The 16,416-nt window shown below is 38.7% G+C and overlaps 1 long non-coding RNA gene and 1 pseudogene across 3 annotated transcripts; one reads left to right on the forward strand and one right to left on the reverse strand.

Moving 5' to 3' along the window:
* The first annotated feature begins 136 nt into the window (after positions 1-136).
* Positions 137-12,295, forward strand: LOC130369730 (class I histocompatibility antigen, F10 alpha chain-like; annotated as a pseudogene).
* LOC130369732 (uncharacterized) lies at positions 11,514-16,272 on the reverse strand. Of its 3 annotated transcripts, none has more exons than XR_008892888.1 (4): positions 15,424-16,272; positions 15,035-15,201; positions 12,558-12,674; positions 11,514-12,337 (listed from the first exon to the last, which is right to left on the reverse strand). It is a non-coding gene; the product is annotated as an uncharacterized LOC130369732 (long non-coding RNA). The 3 variants fall into 3 exon arrangements; XR_008892889.1 differs by having other exon boundaries at positions 15,035-15,139; positions 15,424-15,557; XR_008892887.1 differs by lacking the exon at positions 15,424-16,272 and having other exon boundaries at positions 15,035-15,361.
* Between the last annotated feature and the right edge of the window lie 144 nt (positions 16,273-16,416).

The following is a 16,416-nucleotide window of genomic DNA, read 5'->3' on the forward strand; positions in this document are numbered from 1 at the left end:
GCGCGGGCCATGATGATCTTCTCCGCCTTCGAGATGAGCTGCGTGAGAGAATAACAGGAAGTGACACGTTAGACACCGGTGTGGAAAAAAGGTAAACCTTTGTGTTGAACTATGAAACGATGTTACAAGAACATGCCTAACATGTCAAGTATTTAAAAGCACAGGTACTAATATAAGATGCCGTGAACAGGTAAAGGGGTGACATTCACCCACCAGGTGTGAGTGAGATTAGCCATTACAAGCCGTCCCTTTTCCTGTGTTTTAGGCCCACAGAGAGACCAGCCTCTCCCTCTCGCGCCGTCTCTTGTTCGCAGGTTTCCTGGTCAGTCCGTCTGATGCTGGAGTCGGATTCGCCCCGCTGTGGATAATCGCATCGTGCTATTCTTCTGATTACATCGATATGAAGGCACTAATAGGGCTGCTGCTGTTGGTCTTTGGTCACGATGTGTCCTCAGGTGAGACTGATTACAGTTTTAAATTTTCGAATGATCTTTCTAAAGTTTCGTTTCCGCTTTGATTCCCTAATTTGGTTGAAAAGCATTTGATTATCCTCTCTAATTAATTCATGATTAATCTTTTACTGTGAATATTTAAACTAATATAAGAGCATTTATTTTGGGTTCAACTGTGAAAACGAAACCAGCGCACTGGATTGATGACGTCGTTCCGAAATGTAAAATCTATTATCAGATCCAAACATTAGACTTCAGTTAGGAGGGAATCCAATGTGTACTTTAAGTCTACTGATGTGTACTTTAAGTGTACTCCTAAGTATTATATTAACACTCTTAACAATCTTATTATTAACTCGACGTCAACGTTCTTGGAGAATCATCACGCGCGCGCACGCACACGGACACGCACACGCAACAATATAATTATTATCGTTGCTATCAATACATTATGAAATATAATAATTATTTTGTTATATTAATTATTATCATTCCAATGATAGCAATCTGAAGATAGTTAAAATGCCGTCATTGAATACAGAAATTCACCAATATACTTATAACTATAAAAACATTGGAATAGTTATTTAAATAATCGTTTATTATTATATAATGGATAGTATTAACCTGTCTCTCTGACTGTCCTGTATTAACCTGTCCGTCCGTCTACAGTGATGTACTGTATATTAACCCAGTGTTTCCCCCAGTAGCCTACTGTGTTGTTAAGGCGGCCGCACTAACAACAATAGGGCCCCGCCTCGACTACCAATGTATATAAATATATATATATTTTTATAAATATTTTTTAATTATTATGCATTAACAAAGTAGAAAACTCTCGTAGGGAAAGAAAACATACTTCCATCAGGTGTAAAAAATAAAGGTCAATAATGCATCAGTAATACTGAACAATGGTCGTGCCATAAAGCTTTTTGAATGGAATTGAAATGGAGACCCCCCTCCCCCCCCCCCCCCGCTCCTTGACCACCTTGACTAAGACTTTTACTGGGGGAAACACTGATTAACCTACCTAACTAGTGATGTACTGTATTAACCTGTCTGTCTGTCTCCCTGTCTGTCTGTATACCGTGATGTATTAACCTGTCTGTCTGTCTACAGTGATGTACTGTATTAACCTGTCCGTCTGTCTCTCTGTCTGTCTGTATACCGTGATGTATTAACCTGTCTGTCTGTCTGTCTACAGTGATTCACTCTCTGCAGTTTTTCTCCACTGCGTCGTCTGGACTCTCAACCTTCCCAGAGTATGTGGAAGTTGTGATGGTGGATGAGGTTCCGGTTGAGTACTACGACAGCAACACCCAGAGAATCATAACCAAACAGGACTGGGTGGACAGGCTAACAGAGACAAAGTCCCAGACTACCTGGAGAGGGCAACTGAAAACAGAAAGGGTAACGAGCAGGTCTTCAAAGCCAACATGGGGATTCTGAAGAAGCGCTTTAACCAGACAGGAGGTACGTTTATATCAAATGTCTGATCTCTCACATGGAGATAGCCATCATTTAACCCCCGAATAAAGTTTAATTAGTCCAGTATCATTTTATTGGTCGTCTTGAAAAAAAACATAAGGGGTAACACTGTCGTTTTTTATTGGTCGTCTTGAAAAAAACATAAGGGGTAACACTGTCGTTTTTTATTGGTCGTCTTGAAAAAAAACATAAGGGGTAACACTGTCGTTTTTTATTGGTCGTCTTGAAAAAAAAACATAAGGGGTAACACTGTCGGTTTTTATTGGTCGTCTTGAAAGAAAACATAAGGGGTAACACTGTCGTTTTTTATTGGTCGTCATGAAAAACGACAAATAAAAAACTCGTTTTTTATTGGTCGTCATGAAAAAAAACATAAGGGGTAACACTGTCGTTTTTTATTGGTCGTCTTGAAAAAAAACATAAGGGGTAACACTGTCGTTTTTTATTGGTCGTCATGAAAAAAACATAAGGGGTAACACTGTCGTTTTTTATGGGTCGTCTTGAAAAAAAACATAAGGGGTAACACTGTCGTTTTTTATTGGTCGTCTTGAAAAAAAACAAGGGGTAACACTGTCGTTTTTTATTGGTCGTCTTGAAAAAAAACATAAGGGGTAACACTGTCGTTTTTTATTGGTCGTCTTGAAAAAAAACATAAGGGGTAACACTGTCGTTTTTTATTGGTCGTCTTGAAAAAAAACATAAGGGGTAACACTGTCGTTTTTTATTGGTCGTCTTGAAAAAAAACATAAGGGGTAACACTGTCGTTTTTTATTGGTCGTCTTGAAAAAAAACATAAGGGGTAACACTGTCGTTTTTTATTGGTCGTCTTGAAAAAAAAACATAAGGGGTAACACTGTCGTTTTTTATTGGTCGTCTTGAAAAAAAACATAAGGGGTAAAACTGTCGTTTTTTATTGGTCGTCTTGAAAAAAAACATAAGGGGTAACACTGTCGTTTTTTATTGGTCGTCTTGAAAAAAAACATAAGGGGTAACACTGTCGTTTTTTATTGGTCGTCTTGAAAAAAAAACATAAGGGGTAACACTGTCGTTTTTTATTGGTCGGCTTGAAAAAAAACATAAGGGGTAACACTGTCGTTTTTTATTGGTCGTCTTGAAAAAAAACATAAGGGGTAACACTGTCGTTTTTTATTGGTCGGCTTGAAAAAAAACATAAGGGGTAACACTGTCGGTTTTTATTGGTCGTCTTGAAAGAAAACATAAGGGGTAACACTGTCGTTTTTTATTGGTCGTCATGAAGAACGACAAATAAAAAACTCGTTTTTTATTGGTCGTCATGAAAAAAAACATAAGGGGTAACACTGTCGTTTTTTATTGGTCGTCTTGAAAAAAAACATAAGGGGTAACACTGTCGTTTTTTATTGGTCGTCATGAAAAAAACATAAGGGGTAACACTGTCGTTTTTATGGGTCGTCTTGAAAAAAAACATAAGGGGTAACACTGTCGTTTTTTATTGGTCGTCTTGAAAAAAAACAAGGGGTAACACTGTCGTTTTTTATTGGTCGTCTTGAAAAAAAACATAAGGGGTAACACTGTCGTTTTTTATTGGTCGTCTTGAAAAAAAACATAAGGGGTAACACTGTCGTTTTTTATTGGTCGTCTTGAAAAAAAACATAAGGGGTAAAACTGTCGTTTTTTATTGGTCGTCTTGAAAAAAAACATAAGGGGTAACACTGTCGTTTTTTATTGGTCGTCTTGAAAAAAAACATAAGGGGTAACACTGTCGTTTTTTATTGGTCGTCTTGAAAAAAAACATAAGGGGTAACACTGTCGTTTTTTATTGGTCGTCTTGAAAAAAAACATAAGGGGTAACACTGTCGGTTTTTATTGGTCGTCTTGAAAGAAAACATAAGGGGTAACACTGTCGTTTTTTATTGGTCGTCATGAAAAAAGACAAATAAAAAACTCGTTTTTTATTGGTCGTCATGAAAAAAAACATAAGGGGTAACACTGTCGTTTTTTATTGGTCGTCTTGAAAAAAAACATAAGGGGTAACACTGTCGTTTTTTATTGGTCGTCATGAAAAAAACATAAGGGGTAACACTGTCGTTTTTTATGGGTCGTCTTGAAAAAAAACATAAGGGGTAACACTGTCGTTTTTTATTGGTCGTCTTGAAAAAAAACAAGGGGTAACACTGTCGTTTTTTATTGGTCGTCTTGAAAAAAAACATAAGGGGTAACACTGTCGTTTTTTATTGGTCGTCTTGAAAAAAAACATAAGGGGTAACACTGTCGTTTTTTATTGGTCGTCTTGAAAAAAAACATAAGGGGTAACACTGTCGTTTTTTATTCGTCGTCTTGAAAAAAAACATAAGGGGTAACACTGTCGTTTTTTATTGGTCGTCTTGAAAAAAAACATAAGGGGTAAAACTGTCGTTTTTTATTGGTCGTCTTGAAAAAAAACATAAGGGGTAACACTGTCGTTTTTTATTGGTCGTCTTGAAAAAAAACATAAGGGGTAACACTGTCGTTTTTTATTGGTCGTCTTGAAAAAAAACATAAGGGGTAACACTGTCGTTTTTTATTGGTCGTCTTGAAAAAAAACATAAGGGGTAACACTGTCGGTTTTTATTGGTCGTCTTGAAAGAAAACATAAGGGGTAACACTGTCGTTTTTTATTGGTCGTCATGAAAAACGACCAATAAAAAACTCGTTTTTTATTGGTCGTCATGAAAAAAAACATAAGGGGTAACACTGTCGTTTTTTATTGGTCGTCTTGAAAAAAAACATAAGGGGTAACACTGTCGTTTTTTATTGGTCGTCATGAAAAAAACATAAGGGGTAACACTGTCGTTTTTTATTGGTCGTCATGAAAAAAAATATAAGGGGTAACACTGTCGTTTTTTATTGGTCGTCATGAAAAAAACATAAGGGGTAACACTGTCGTTTTTTATTGGTCGTCATGAAAAAAAACATAAGGGGTAACACTGTTGTTTTTAATTGGTCGTCATGAAAAAAAACATAAGGGGTATCACTGTCGTTTTTAATTGGTCGTCATGAAAAAAAACATAAGGGGTAACACTGTCGTTTTTTATTGGTTGTCTTGAAAAAAAACAAGGGGTAACACTGTCGTTTTTTATTGGTCGTCTTGAAAAAAAACATAAGGGGTAACACTGTCGTTTTTTATTGGTCGTCTTGAAAAAAAACATAAGGGGTAACACTGTCGTTTTTTATTGGTCGTCTTGAAAAAAAACATAAGGGGTAACACTGTCATTTTTTTATTGGTCGTCTTGAAAAAAAACATAAGGGGTAACACTGTCGTTTTTTATTGGTCGTCTTGAAAAAAAACATAAGGGGTAACACTGTCGTTTTTTATTGGTCGTCTTGAAAAAAAACATAAGGGGTAACACTGTCGTTTTTTATTGGTCGTCTTGAAAAAAAACATAAGGGGTAACACTGTCGTTTTTTTATTGGTCGTCTTGAAAAAAAACATAAGGGGTAACACTGTTGTTTTTTATTGGTCGTCTTGAAAAAAAACATAAGGGGTAACACTGTCGTTTTTTATTGGTCGTCTTGAAAAAAAACATAAGGGGTAACACTGTCGTTTTTTATTGGTCGTCTTGAAAAAAAACATAAGGGGTAACACTGTCGTTTTTTATTGGTCGTCTTGAAAGAATACATAAGGGGTAACACTGTTGTTTTTTTATTGGTCGTCTTGAAAGAATACATAAGGGGTAACACTGTCGTTTTTTATTGGTCGTCATGAAAAAAAACATAAGGTGTAACACTGTCGTTTTTTATTGGTCGTCTTGAAAAGAAACAAGGGGTAACACTGTCGTTTTTTATTGGTCGTCTTGAAAAAAAACATAAGGGGTAACACTGTCGTTTTTTATTGGTCGTCTTGAAAAAAAACATAAGGGGTAACACTGTCGTTTTTTATTGGTCGTCTTGAAAAAAAACATAAGGGGTAACACTGTCGTTTTTTTATTGGTCGTCTTGAAAAAAAACATAAGGGGTAACACTGTTGTTTTTTATCGGTCGTCTTGAAAAAAAAACAAGGGGTAACACTGTCGTTTTTTATTGGTCGTCTTGAAAAAAAACAAAGGGGTAACACTGTCGTTTTTTATCGGTCGTCATGAAAAAAACATAAGGGGTAACACTGTCGTTTTTTATCGGTCGTCTTGAAAAAAAACATAAGGGGTAACACTGTCGTTTTTTATTGGTCGTCTTGAAAAAAAACAAGGGGTAACACTGTCGTTTTTTATTGGTCGTCTTGAAAAAAACATAAGGGGTAACACTGTCGTTTTTTATTGGTCGTCTTGAAAAAAAACATAAGGGGTAACACTGTCGTTTTTTATTGGTCGTCTTGAAAAAAAACATAAGGGGTAACACTGTCGTTTTTTTATTGGTCGTCTTGAAAAAAAACATAAGGGGTAACACTGTTGTTTTTTATCGGTCGTCTTGAAAAAAAAACAAGGGGTAACACTGTCGTTTTTTATTGGTCGTCTTGAAAAAAAACAAAGGGGTAACACTGTCGTTTTTTATCGGTCGTCATGAAAAAAACATAAGGGGTAACACTGTCGTTTTTTATCGGTCGTCTTGAAAAAAAACATAAGGGGTAACACTGTCGTTTTTTATTTGTCGTCTTGAAAAAAAAAATAAGGGGTAACACTGTCGTTTTTTATTGGTCGTCTTGAAAAAAAACATAAGGGGTAACACTGTCGTTTTTTATTGGTCGTCTTGAAAGAATACATAAGGGGTAACACTGTCGTTTTTTATTGGTCGTCTTGAAAAAAAACATAAGGGGTAACACTGTCGTTTTTTATTGGTCGTCTTGAAAAAAAACATAAGGGGTAACACTGTCGTTTTTTATTGGTCGTCTTGAAAAAAAACATAAGGGGTAACACTGTCGTTTTTTTATTGGTCGTCTTGAAAAAAAACATAAGGGGTAACACTGTTGTTTTTTATTGGTCGTCTTGAAAAAAAACATAAGGGGTAACACTGTCGTTTTTTATTGGTCGTCTTGAAAAAAAACATAAGGGGTAACACTGTCGTTTTTTATTGGTCGTCTTGAAAAAAAACATAAGGGGTAACACTGTCGTTTTTTATTGGTCGTCTTGAAAGAATACATAAGGGGTAACACTGTTGTTTTTTTATTGTTCGTCTTGAAAGAATACATAAGGGGTAACACTGTCGTTTTTTATTGGTCGTCATGAAAAAAAACATAAGGGGTAACACTGTCGTTTTTTATTGGTCGTCTTGAAAAGAAACAAGGGGTAACACTGTCGTTTTTTATTGGTCGTCTTGAAAAAAAACATAAGGGGTAACACTGTCGTTTTTTATTGGTCGTCTTGAAAAAAAACATAAGGGGTAACACTGTCGTTTTTTATTGGTCGTCTTGAAAAAAAACATAAGGGGTAACACTGTCGTTTTTTTATTGGTCGTCTTGAAAAAAAACATAAGGGGTAACACTGTTGTTTTTTATCGGTCGTCTTGAAAAAAAAACAAGGGGTAACACTGTCGTTTTTTATTGGTCGTCTTGAAAAAAAACAAAGGGGTAACACTGTCGTTTTTTATCGGTCGTCATGAAAAAAACATAAGGGGTAACACTGTCGTTTTTTATCGGTCGTCTTGAAAAAAAACATAAGGGGTAACACTGTCGTTTTTTATTGGTCGTCTTGAAAAAAAACAAGGGGTAACACTGTCGTTTTTTATTGGTCGTCTTGAAAAAAAACATAAGGGGTAACACTGTCGTTTTTTATTGGTCGTCTTGAAAAAAAACATAAGGGGTAACACTGTCGTTTTTTATTGGTCGTCTTGAAAAAAAACATAAGGGGTAACACTGTCGTTTTTTTATTGGTCGTCTTGAAAAAAAACATAAGGGGTAACACTGTTGTTTTTTATCGGTCGTCTTGAAAAAAAAACAAGGGGTAACACTGTCGTTTTTTATTGGTCGTCTTGAAAAAAAACAAAGGGGTAACACTGTCGTTTTTTATCGGTCGTCATGAAAAAAACATAAGGGGTAACACTGTCGTTTTTTATCGGTCGTCTTGAAAAAAAACATAAGGGGTAACACTGTCGTTTTTTATTGGTCGTCTTGAAAAAAAACATAAGGGGTAACACTGTCGTTTTTTATTGGTCGTCTTGAAAAAAAACATAAGGGGTAACACTGTCGTTTTTTATTGGTCGTCTTGAAAGAATACATAAGGGGTAACACTGTTGTTTTTTTATTGGTCGTCTTGAAAAAAAACATAAGGGGTAGCACTGTCGTTTTTTATTGGTCGTCTTGAAAAAAAACATAAGGGGTAACTGTCGTTTTTAATTGGTCGTCATGAAAAAAAAACATAAGGGGTAAGTTCAATAAAAGGTAAGTTCAATAAAGTTCATAAAATGTCATTGACAACTATAACTTTCGACCATATCATAGTAAGTGTCTCTGTGGCGCATGTGAGAGAGCTGTTGGATATCAGTTCTGGAGACCTGGGTTCGAGTCCCACCTGACACACTCTCACCTGGAACTCCCTGACACACTCTCACCTGGAATCCAGGTGGGTGTTCAACATTTTTGTAGTAAAGTAAAGGAGAAACTTTTATCAAAACGTCCCCTCCGGGTGTTTGAGCTGTTGAGGATCTGTTCTGGAATCATCGGTCTGACTCCTACGGGGGGGGGTCTTATGGGAACGACTCTCTGCTGATTGGGTCCATTCTCTCACACATTCATTTTGAATGACTGTCTGTGGGAATGGATGGCTGTGAATGAGTGCACTCATTCACAGCCATCCATTCCCACAGACAGTCATTCCCACTCGCCCATTCATTCCCAATGACTGTCAGTGTGAATGGATGGCTGTGAATTAACTGATTCACAGACACATCCATTCACAGAGACAGTCATTCATACGCATCCAATCACCAGAGAGTGATTCTCACAAAACCCCCAATTGCAGGAATCGAACCGGTGTCTCCAGAACAGATCCTCAACAGCTCTATCACCTGCGCCACAGAGACACCGACTTAGAAACGGAGAAAGTTCATTGTTGACCCTACAATACACATGACATTGTTGGAAAAGGATTCCAATCCAAGGTGAGTGTTCCTGCTGGGATTTGAACCCAGGTCGTATACACGACTCAAGAACCGAACACATACAGCTCTATCCATTGCGCCACTGAGCAACTGGTTCAGACTTAATCGGAGTTCATATTTGACTTAACAATTCACAAGAAGCAATGTCGCGTGAAATTGAATGTCAATTATAACCTCCAACCATTCATTAGTAAGTGTCTTGGTGGCGCATGTGAGAGAGCTGTTGGGTAACAGTCGTGGAGACCGGGGTTCAACTCCCACCTGACACACTCTCACCTGGGACACACAGACACCTCCCACCTGCAATCCAGGTGGGAGTACAACATTTTGGGTAAACTATCAGAGCAACGTTTATCAAAACGTCCCCTCCTCTCGGTGTTTGAGCTGTTGAGGATCTGTTCTGGAGTCATCGGTCTGACTCCTACGGGGGGGGTCTTATGGGAACGACTCTCTGCTGATTGGGTCCATTCACTCACACATTCATTTCGAATGACTGTCTGTGGGAATGGATGGCTGTGAATGAGTGCACTCATTCACAGCCATCCATTCCCACAGACAGTCATTCCCACTCGCCCATTCATTCCCAATGACTGTCAGTGTGATTGGATGGCTGTGAATTAACTGATTCACAGACACATCCATTCACAGAGACAGTCATTCACACGCATCCAATCACCAGAGAGTGATTCTCACAAAACCCCCAATTGCAGGAATCGAACCGGTGTCTCCAGAACAGATCCTCAACAGCTCTATCACCTGCGCCACAGAGACACCGACTTAGAAACGGAGAAAGTTCATTGTTGACCCTACAATACACATGACATTGTTGGAAAAAGACTCCGATCCAAGGTGAGTGTTCCTGACAGGATTTGAACCCAGGTCATATTCACGACTCAAGAACAGAACACATACAGCTCTATCCACTGCCCCACTGAGCAACTGGTTCAGACTTAATCAGAGTTCATAATTGACTTAACGATTCACGTCGCGTGAAATTGAATGTCAATTATAACCTCCAACCACTTAACAAAAAGTGTCTCAGTGGTGTAGTTGTTAGAGCAGGTCACCCTCATTCTGGAGACATGGGTTCAAGTCTCTTCAACCACGCTCTCTTCTGAAACCTGATATATTTTGTATACAACAAAGTAATATAAATTATAATCCTTATACCAACCCAAAGAACACCAACAGCTTTACCAACTGAGCAGCTGTGTGTGATTGTGACGCAGATTAACAAACTCAAGGAGCTAGGCAATTAGTGGCTTTCTCCTATAATAGGAACATCTCTTGACTCGTATTATTAGAAAACTTGTAAGAAAAAAGGAACAAGACTTAATTTCACAAGGCTAAATAATGATCAATAAAATCGAAATATTGACCAGAATATGACATTATACCACACCTTTCCTGATAGGCTACTGTCCAACTAATGAAATGACACAAACTAAACATGTGCTACCCTAAAATATTTTTTTTAATAGAAAACATTTAAATAACTGAATTTACTGGTTTGATTAATTCAGAACTCTGCTTACTGATTAAATGTTTGTACTTGCGTGATTCTTGCACTTGTTGGGTCATATCTTCATGTTGAATGAGTTTATGAACTTATGACATTGCTTTTGATAAAAGCGTCAGTGAAATAAATGTAATAAAAAAATATTTTTATTGTAATAAAATGTAATAAAAAAGGTTTTTCCAGCTTTAAATGTGATCTTTAAATTCTTAGTTAGGCATAGATTGTCCCTACTTTAGATGAGCTCACATAAAAATACATAGAGTGAATGACAGTGATGACTCCTTTTTAATTTCACTGTGTGTAAAATGTTATTTTTGCAAACATGTGACCAATAAGACTTTGAATTGAAGTGGTGATATTATGTCACCAGGTGTGTGTGCTTAGCCTCGTCATGGCTAATCACACTGACGCCCGGTGGTAATATCAACCCTTTAACAATTGCTTTCTAGCAAGCTGAACAAAACATGAACTGCAGCAATATTCGGTGTTCATAAAGAACTAACATATTAAATTGTAAATCATTAACAAACCTTATAAATAATAGTATGAATCATCTCAATAATCATTTATAAAGGATTATACATTTCTCACCACTTCTCTATGGTTTCATAGAGATATGCTTCTCTGTACTCCATTTCCCAGCATGCTCTGCTCCTCCCAGAGTCACCCAGTGTGTTTGTCTCTCAGGGCTGACCTTTGACCAGTGCCATAATGGGTGCCAAGCTATTGAAGGACTTCAATATCGGGGTGAAATCGACTTCAGTCAAATGATGGGCGGATAAAAAGGCTCAGGTCACAACTGATCAAACGGCTGCTCCAAATACAAGGGTTGAACTGTGTACGTGCGTCAGATCATTGGCTGAGGAGGACTGAAGAACCACAGCAAGACCGAGGAAACATTGTTTATTTTCCTCCAATACAAAAAAAGAAATCACAAAAGGTGTGGGGGCAAAGGCCTTTCAGATGCGTTTACAAAAACATACAACAATTCGTCTGCCTCTCAAAATTCATAACATTGAAAGAAGCTAATTTATAGTGTTGTTCCCATTGGTAATATTGAAAAAGGTACACATTTTCATTTGGCTTTGTGTGCAATGCATTGGGATTCTCTATGTGCATATTTGTGTGTATGCATGTATTGTGTGTAAATTACTGCGACAATACAGCAAACGTGATATCATACTTTTTATTTTGAGTTTGTGGGTGTGTTGGTTTTATTTTCAAATCAATTGTAAATTGAACAAAAAAGTGTGATAAACAGTCTTTTGAATCCTAATTAATTGCTACTCTTTCTTTATCACTTGAGGCCAACTACTGAGTAAATATAATAATAAAGCAAAGCAAAGCGTTGTTTTTTTACATCTGATCTAAAGTCTGCTTCTAGTGCACATGCCTGGCCTGTAGCCAGAGACAATAGCCTAACTAGAAAGTATCCACAGTTTCATTAATAGATTGTTTTCCCATTTCGGGCCACAAAAACATCCATGTTTAAATAGATTGTAATGTGTTCTAAACGCACAGACACACACGCACAGACACACACACACTCACACTCAACCCATCAACACGGCAACAAACACACAAGCAATATAACACTCACACCCCCACACACACAAACACAGACACACACACGCACACACAACCGACCCACCAACCCACCCAAACACACACTCCTGGAAGTTGCTGTACTTGTAGACGGCGCCCCCGGTGTGCGCGGGCACATCCCCCATGGTGGCGATGTCCAGGTACTGGCTGGGGAACAGGAAGAGGTCCACGCGGAAGCCCTGAGCTACACAGTCCTTGGACAGCTGAAAGATCAGCATTCCTTGATAGGCTAAATGAATACGCAAGGAGCGTTTGAGGATAATGATAATGATAGAGATACAAATGAAATGGGATAATTATAAGATGAGATGTAAACATGTTTAAAAATAACTTAATAAGTAATTAAGCACATAAGTCAAATATAAAATAGAACAGATATGTTGAATCAGTGCATAACCTCGACCAGCTTGAAAGAAACTGAGAGTAGAAGCAGTGACCCCGAGCCTCACCTTCTCCTTGTCCGTGCTGACCAGCTTCTTATCGTCTCGGTTCTTCAACTTCCCAGGAGCCTCAGCGGTCGGGATGGAGGCGTGGAAGATGAAGAGCTTCCTGCTGCACTCAGCCGCCTGGAAAGAGAGAGAAAAGGAAGAGAGAGACAGACAGACAGACAGACAGACAGACAGACAGACAGACAGACAGACAGACAGACAGACAGACAGACAGACAGACAGACAGACAGACAGACAGACAGACAGACAGACAGACAGACAGACAGACATGTGGACCACCGAAATGAGCACAACGTTTTTTATTCTGTATCATTTTTCCCCAACTGAAACCTGCAAGTGAACCTCAGCTCCGAGTCGTTCCTCGACAATGACATCATGTCGTTCAGTTGTAAGAAAAATAGAATAATGTTCTAAAATAGGTACAAGATTTCCCTTGATGTTTACAAATATACATCAAGAAAGGCTGCATGTTGAAATCCCCACCCTGTACAGAGATGTATTTATATATAACCATGTGTTTTCATATGAAATGAACATTAAACAGAACAGATAGGTGCAATAAAAATACACACATGCAGAAGGTATTCATGTTATTTATGTTGAATCAATATATGTTCTACTAAAACTCAGAAAAAGCTAAAGTTTGTAAGAAACCAAACCGTTTGTAAATCCTTCAAGATTTCAGCGAGATAAGAGTATTAGCGTTTGTGCAGATCACTGATTGACGTCCGCTACAACAGATTCCACCAGAAAGCTACGACGCTGAAGTTGGCATCCGATTCGCAGCATCCGATTCGGCTTGAAAACCACTTAGAATCTTCAAATCGGTCCTGATTGAAAACCACTACACCTAGACTCTTCAAATCTGGACTACATTATCACAGTGAGGCTATACATTATGTAAAACATAGTTTCATATTTGTGAAACCTTTACCCTATTTGTGAAAATGCAATACAGGCTTATTTGAATGTTTTTTAGGGGTCCAGACCGCATTGCATTTTCACAAATAGGTTAAAGGTTTCACAAATCTGAAACTATGTTTTACATAATGTATAGCCTCACTGTGATAATTTAGTCCAGATTTGAAGAGTCTAGGTGTAGTGGTTTTTAATCAGGATCAGTTCTAATGCGGTCTGGACCCCTAAAAAGCATTAAAATGTGCCTTTATTGCATTTTCACAAATAGGGTAAAGGTTTCACAAATCTGAAACTATGTTTTACATAATGTATAGCCTCACTGTGATAATTTAGTCTAGATTTGAAGAGTCTAGGTGTAGTGGTTTTCAATCAGGACCCGTTCTGATGCAGTCTGGACCCCTAAAAAGCATTAAAATGAGCCTGTATTGCATTTTCACAAATAGAAAAAAGGTATCAATAATCTGTAACTATGTTTATTATAATGTATAGCCTCACTGTGATAATTTAGGAGGGTCTAGGTGAGTCTAGGTGTAGTGGTTTTCAATCAGGACCGATTTAAAGTGGACCAGCTGCTGAATCGGATGCTGCGAATGCCAACTTCAGCGTCGTCAGAAAGCTTTACTGTGGTAAGATAGCGGCCTATGGTGACGTTCTAGACGCCGCCGTAGGGCATCTAGTTAATATCTATATCTATGGTGACAACAAACCTGGCGCGACTGAAGTACTCTGGCGTGACGGAAGTGATTTATTTTTTTAACTTTTTTTTTACTCGTTTTATCTATACATATTATGTGTTTCAATACAGTTTTCTGTTCAAAGATCTCAACTGAAGGTCACCTTGTATGTTTTTGCGTTCCTGGCCACACCAAATATATACTGCGTGCAGTTCCCGTTTTGTCCACCAGACGGCAGGGGTTGACTGTGATTATTGGCGTTCGGGAATGTTTTTAATTTATAACTTTAGTTTATGAATAAAATCAATACTTTGAAAACAGAGGCGTTGCTGTTGTATTTTCGTCTTTAATGTGTAGTTATCTGTTTTTAGAGCTTAACCGAAGTTCACCTCGTATGTTATCTCCTGGCCACAAAAAATATACTGCCCGCAGTTCTCGTTTTGTCCATCAGAGGGCAGGCGTTGACTGACTGTGAAACAAAGCGTCTGTTGGAATGTCTTTTAAGTTGTAACATTATTCCATTAACGAAGTCAAAATCTTAACTTGCTGTTTGTTTCATTTAATTACATAAATTGAAATTAATTACATACATTTATGAAACACCAATCTCGAAACGTATGGTATGACAACGAGCTACCTATGGGGACGATATATCCGGGGCACCGGTGGAGCCGCATATTCGGGGCTTGAATTCCTCATCCGTCGGCGTGTCATTGTTTACAGTCCGACAAGCAACTTTAAACGCCATATTCAAACTCAAATTGAGGTTCAAATAAGCAACACAGAAGAGTTACTGCGGTGTCGAAACACTAATCTTTAAAAGTGTGACCTGGTCCTAGGGTGAGGAGAGGGGTCGGGAATGAACAGAGACAGTTGGATGGTCACCTGTTTTGGAGAAGAAGTTGATGAGCGAGTTCGTCTCGCAGCTCTTGAACAGCTCCATCAGCTGGGGAGCTGCAGTTCAGACTGAGGTTGTGGACGCGCAGACACCTCCGGCCCCCGACGGTGGTGTAGAGCAAGGCACAATGGGTAACACGGACAGACGGACACGGCTTTACAACAACAGCGGAGGACACGATTGTTATAAACGAAGCGCTGGTGATGCATCGTGTCTGATGATTTAAAATACAACGATGTGGTGCTGCTGTGTAGCTCCACTGGGAGGCAGGCGTTGACCGACTGTAAATATTGGATTGTGGGAATATTTTTTAAATGTATTACTTTGTTGCATTAATAAAGTCCAAAAAGAAGTAGTGTCGCTGTTGTATCGTCACCTGTAATATGTAGTCCATCAATTCCTTTGTTTTATCCACTGAATCCAGATTTATAAGGGTGCGCAAATTAAAAAATGATTCCCCGGCTGATCCAAGCCTCCGGTACAGAGTCCTCCTTTGCCTGGAATAGCGCCCCCACTGGAGAAGTACATGTTTTACAAGTCTCTCTTTCTCCACACTCACACCTGCCATCTGGGTGTTTGCCAATCAGAGCCAGCCCACTCCTCAGCCCACAGTGTCCAAGCCTCAGTCTTGTGATTGCTACATCATCTTTTCTTATGCACCTAAAAGTGCACCTATCTTTATTTACATTTCCCTGTATTGTAAAGTACGCCCTTCCCTTCCTTCTCCCAAGAATTTTGCCACCTTTCTTTTAGAGCCCTGTTTATTTTTTCCATGTACTCGGGTGCCCCATATTGCAAATTAATTTGCACCGTTTCCTCCTTCACCGCCTTCTTTGCGTCCTCATCCGCCTCCTCGTTCCCTTTCACACCCACATGAGCCGGCACCCAGAGAAACCCCACCTCCCTCCCCGCCTTGTAAACTCTGAACACAGACTGTAGTATTTCCACAATTAAATCCGGTCTGGACTTGGATTTTCCTTCTTTTATTGAAATGAAAGCTGCAGCTGAATCACTACATATTATTGAATACCCCTGTTTATTATCCTGCACCCATCGTAAGGCCCATAAGACTGCCACCGTCTCTGCTGTGAATACTGACAGATGATCTGAGACTCTATACCCTATTCTGTACCCGATTTCAGGAATGCTAATACCCACTGCTACTTTACCACTCTCATGCTCCTTTGACCCATCAGTGTAAATGAGTAGATGGTCTCCCCATACTTGTTGCTGCCAGACTTCTATCTCTTCTATCCAATAGGCAGCCAATTGGCGTTTAGCCCCCAAAGACAATTAGCCTCAATGGCTTTTGTTGTTGGCCGAAAACACGACAGAAAAATAATTTATTCGTTTTCGATCACATTTAGTC

The sequence above is a fragment of the Gadus chalcogrammus genome, chromosome 17 (assembly GCF_026213295.1).
Source record: "Gadus chalcogrammus isolate NIFS_2021 chromosome 17, NIFS_Gcha_1.0, whole genome shotgun sequence".
NCBI classification, from domain to species: Eukaryota; Metazoa; Chordata; class Actinopteri; order Gadiformes; family Gadidae; genus Gadus; species Gadus chalcogrammus.